The sequence below is a fragment of the Priapulus caudatus genome, unplaced genomic scaffold (genome assembly GCF_000485595.1).
Source record: "Priapulus caudatus unplaced genomic scaffold, Priapulus_caudatus-5.0.1 Scaffold15, whole genome shotgun sequence".
In the NCBI taxonomy this organism is placed as follows: Eukaryota; Metazoa; Priapulida; class Priapulimorpha; order Priapulimorphida; family Priapulidae; genus Priapulus; species Priapulus caudatus.
Window position 1 is genome coordinate 928,390 of NW_014577076.1, and position 5,814 is coordinate 934,203.

Here is a 5,814-nt window from a genome sequence, read left to right on the forward strand (position 1 = left end):
AGTGCAGGCCCTGCGAGGTACGCACGCTAGCAGGAAGCCCTCGCCACACACAAGATGCTTATCTTCCGCATGCTCCCGCTATACGCGCTACTGTACGGCATGCAAAAGCTGCTGTCGCAATCAGACCGGACCTTTGCTTAGACGGTCTCGACAAGATTCTACATCGTAAGGCACGCGTGGCTGATATTAACGGGAAATTGATATCTGATATTGTCAAATCAGATGGAGCGTGTCGCTACGAGTGCGTGTCTTCGCTATGTAGACGCTATGTAAGCCACGCGGGCGATCGCGCATGCTAAGACTTAAATGATACAATGTTTTTTGACAAGCTCTCTCTCTATACTCGATTCGCGGCCGGATATGTCAGTCAATATGCAGATCACAAAAACGCCGATATATTACTTCCCGAGAAAAAGCGTACCGCATATCCTGCGAATTGGTTTCATCGGTTCTCTTCAGGCGCTTAAATGCCAGTGCGGAGCGCGAACAAGCAAAAAATTGAGACACCTGCTTTACGGCATTATCGCGCTGTTGAAGTGCCGTTAATCGTGTCATAATATAGACGAGAGAAGCCGCCGAGATTGAAATCGTTCGCGCGTTTCTCAGATTAAACAAAAAATCGAATCGGCCCTCAGGGAACTGGCATACTATTTTTCCACGTTCTTACTCGAGCACTTTCCACCACTACCCATCTCTCATCTCTTTCTTCTTTCCGTCTTTCTGTCCCACTTACATTTTTCCCCACAGTGTCAAATGTGCGCCACCAACCGTATTATTCTTAAAACCTTTAAGATTGTAAATCTCACCGAACCATGTTGGTTGAATCGGGATCCGTGTCACGTGCGTGTTATTATGGATAACTTTTCAATAAACAATTATCTCCAACACAGAGACGAAATATTTAAAGAACGACGTTATCATCTCACATGGGGATGCTAAATAGATATAGCGGCTGTCTATTCAACCATGATGTGACGATGATGGTATAATATTCTGCTGGGCGTGAGCACGTTCGTGTTTTGTAACCGCCCTATTAGACACAAACCTCTTAAAAACATTAGCAGTTTAGCACAGAGCAAAAGCCAATATAATATGATGAGTAAACGCTTATAACAGCACCGGATGCGCAGTTAATCTGCTCAAAATGGTTTTTGTTAATGCCATTACGTAATACACGAGGACAATATAATGAGATAAATCGACTGGAGCGCCTGAGTCAGACAAACTCAACTACACTCTCGTAAACACGTCCTCGCATGCGCGCAAGCTCACGCTCACTCACACGCGCACGCACAGACGCCCACGCGCAAAAAAAAGCATATGCACACGCACGCACACTCCGAGCCGACTGACTCTTCGCCAGCATAGATATAGGCCATTACCGCCTACTACTATTTATGCTTCATTATAGACGATGTTAGCTCGGTCGGTGTAATGAATCCGCGCACGATCTCCTGCGACATTCAACGACGCTCACATGACGCGACGCTTTGTGACCCACTTTTACGGCACGGCACGTGATAAAACTGCCGCTGTTCGCAAACAACACTTTTGCGTACCGCTACTCGACGATCGCCTGGTTCGCATTCATGAAGGACGTAAGCTTTCGGCCCTACTCGAGTGACAATAACGGCTTGCGCGCTACGCTCTAACCAGTCCGATGTCGTCATGACGACTATGGGAGAAAGCACACGTAGATCCACGTAATTACTGTGCAGAAATAATCCCCGATCCTGGTAATTATATGGCGTTGTAAATATCTTACATTATGCACTTAGGTCTGCACCCGCTACAGTTATGTGCACGAAACTCAGGAAAGCATGCCGTTGCAGATGCACGCGCATTCTTCGCATCTCATTAGAGTTTGATAACTTTCCAAAAATCTCGTGCAATCAAGCAACCCACGCACCCGCACACCCACACACCCACACCCACGCACCCACGCACCCACGCCCACACACCCGCACACCAGCACCCGCACGAAGACGCACGAACGCAGGCACGAATTCACACATACAAAGTCGCTGCTCATCACACCAGAAAGTGCGCAGCTATATTATAACCGGGAAATAAAGTACTCAGTTGGTGAACACTTGGCTGAAAGAAAAATACCCAAAAATCTATCTTCTATCTATCTATCTATCTATCTATCTATCTATCTATCTATCTATCTATCTATCTATCTATCTATCTATCTATCTATCTATCTATCGATCGATCGATCGATCACACTCTATAGTCTATAGTGCTATAGTCTTGCACACTCTGTATCAAGTCGGTGCAAGGTGAATGCTGTTACGACAATTACATGACATGACATGGCGCATGTAACATAATGCATGTATAGTAACTCAATGTTACGCGCATTGTTCAGTAGTGCGAATCAGTGCAAAGTGAATCCCGTCTGCATGGGCCGGTTTATTTACCGCTGCTACAGAGCTTTAACGTCGCTGCAGGGGCATGATTTTTTAAATCATTTTTTTCGTTTTGCGATGTCAGATGACCTCGGAGGTCAAATCCAATGTGCCCATGTTCCAATGTTTTCAAAGTTACATGTAATGGCCATCCTTGGACATATATAGAGTAGCCGATATTGATTTGAATCGAGAACAGACAAACAGAGAAACAAAATAGGCGCGCACCACACCTAACCGCGTCCAAAACATATCGTTTCTGTCTCGCTTTATCAACCCTAAGGAATAAAACCATGCAAGTGATGCATTCGCACATACTCGAACATACGTGCGCGCACTTATTCTCTCTGCGTTTCCTCTCATATAGGATGTGCCTACTATTGCGAATATAAACTAAAAGTTTGTTTAGTTAAAATATACTCGCGTATCAAATAGCCATACACCACGTATTTTCCTATTCAACATGCACGAAATAGGCTAACGCTCCATTAGGAGTGTTCCCAACTTTGATATCATTAATGATTAATGATTAATGATTACTGATTCATGATTAATGATTAATGATTAATGATTGATAATCCTAACCCTAACCCTAACCCTAACCCTAACCCTAACCTAAATGACATTAAACCACAAACTAATATAATGACCATATATATATATATATATGTTATTATGACCATTAATGACATTAAAGTTGGGAACACTCCTAATGGAATATCACCCACAAAATGTACCATTATCGCGGAAACTGAAGACGAGACAGATCCTCTCACGTTACGCATGACTGGCGAACTATGCCGGCTGACAATCAGGTGAGTTTACGCGTAGTAACGCACACCTGCGCGTAGGCTGGCCGTCTGTTTGGCTTCCTAGATAAAACGTTAACGTGTTTTTGTACGCACAATGCGTGTATAATAACACATATTGTTATCTCACTGTGACTTAATCTTGTAAAAAAAGATTATGCGCGCTCGTGTGTTTACCGCCATACATGCGGTCATCGTACTACACTCTTACTGAGGAGTTGTCACTGGCGAGGCTAGCGGAGCTGCGCCATCCTTATCTATATAGCATTTTCATAGAAGGAAATTGCTGACTTCGGTTAATTTGGTGTATCCCAATTAATCAGTGTTCGATGACAGTATATTAGATCTAGTAAATCTTAACGATAGTAAAAAAATGTCATTTAAAAAACTGCATCTGCAATAAGAAATTCCCTGCCGAGCCCCATAATAATGTACCTGGCAACTGTTCTGCGATTTGCTCAATTTTTGGCGTATTCCAAAGATTGATGTAAAGGCGTATATTTCACTCTATCTCTCTAAGCTGTGACTATGTATTAGATGATCTATTATTTGATGTTTAAGGTAACGCACGGGCTCATGTTTACGTTGAGTTTTACCAGTTCATGTTTTTTAATCATCTACATCAAGGCTTATGTATGCTATCTTATGTATGTAGGCCCATGTGGAATACTGTTCTATTGTTTTGGCGTTCCACAGACAAATTACCCTGGTAATATTGCCTTACTGTAAGGAAAACATGAAGTTTTGTGGACTTGGAAAATTAATGTCCCGGTATCGGGCAACATTGATTATTTGGGTTCTACGTTGCTCGTGCAAACAGGTAATAATTGTTTTGTTATTTGTAAATTAAGTAGTTAATAATACAACGAGAGTATGACTGGGGCATGGCAAAAGAGAACAATGACAATTTCACATTCACTACCCTACCTATGATTTATATTGAGTAGGCCTAACTCAATAAGCACGAACAGACATGTTACCTTGAACACTCAATCAGCCTCATCTCTAATCGTTTTTCTTATATACATGCATAATAATTACATTTTAGAGAAATAGATCCAACTGTGCAAGGTTTGCGAAAAATCCCTCTATTCCGTCAAACTATCGCCCAACCAAATAGTCAACAAACACCTCTGGCAGGACTTCACGAAGGCTTTTTAATACATTCTGCGTGTATTTTTTATCTTTAGGTTTGTTATAATTTATCGTCCACTGGGTCTAACCCTTTGTCTCACATCGTAGCGACCATAGGTTGGGAAAACAGTGTTCGTGCTAGATGGAAGCATCGATCAGCGGGTAACATTGGGTTTTAGCGGACAATATTAATTTATATTTATATTTAACGTGGTAGGTAAACTCTGCATCAATAACAATACAGTCACAGTCATAACACACACATGGCTGTGAAAACATATAAAAATTAAATGTGATACTTTTCCTACATTATACACGTATTACAACATATACTATATATATATTATAATATATATATATCATATTATATATAATATACTAATGATATTTGTGAAAGTTACACATTCAATAGGTATATTGATATCGCCGAGTATGTCAATCGATTAATATCGATGAAGTAAAAAAGATTTTACTATAATTGACTAATATTTAAAATAGTTTTGCAAGAAGGGCGGAAAGCGTTTATAGATACAATGACATTAGAGATGCGCAGTGTTATTTATAATCCTATATATAATAGAAGCGCGCTACGTATGGATGAAATTGTCACAACGCAGAAAGTGGATAGTGAAACGACCATTCATGACCCGCACCTGTTTAATGACCCTATTGCGAATGTTAGGTATGTATATATGCAGCTGTCATCGATGTTACCCATTAAACATTCGCCATAGAATAATCCGATATGTGGAACTCCCTTTGAGAGGTCGACGCCAAAACTATTAAGTGGACGGAGCAGCGGAGCACCGATACGTGTGCCACGTCAGAATGTTTGCAATGGATATATAACGGTTATATTAGCCGACTAGAACGCAATCCTTGTCTAATACGCTACACATAATGCGACCTTAATCAGTCGCTGGAACGATTTCCTCTATTTTACTGCCGTGAAATGCGTCGTTTATTCTGGATATATTGACGCCTATGTGTATCATGAGATTGTCAGGTTTGAATAATAATAGATCTATTATTATTCACTCCTGATATTGTTATATCACGTGCTGTCAGTTTCGTAAATACCATATCCCATACACAGACGACGCGCGTATACACAAATGCAGACAGACAGACAGGCGTACAGACGTACAGCCAGGACAGACTAGACAGACAGACCAGACAGACAGACAGACAGACAGACAGACAGACAGACAGACAGACAGTACGACAGACACACAGACAGACACACAGACAGACACCACAGACCACAGACAGCAACAGATAGACAGACAGACAGACAGACAGACAGACAGACAGAACAGACAGACAGAGACAGACAGACATACAGACAGACAGATAGACAGGCAGAACGGACAGACAGACGGCAGACAGACAGACAGACAGACGGACGGACGAACGGACGGACGGACGACGTACGACGGACGATACAGACAGACAGA

At 41.8% G+C, this 5,814-nt stretch overlaps 1 protein-coding gene across 1 annotated transcript in view; it reads right to left on the bottom strand.

Annotated features, from left to right (window-relative positions):
* LOC106809716 overlaps positions 1-5,814 on the bottom strand; it is a 12,703-nt gene that overhangs the window by 2,081 nt on the left and 4,808 nt on the right. The gene's annotated exons all lie outside the window — the stretch shown is intronic.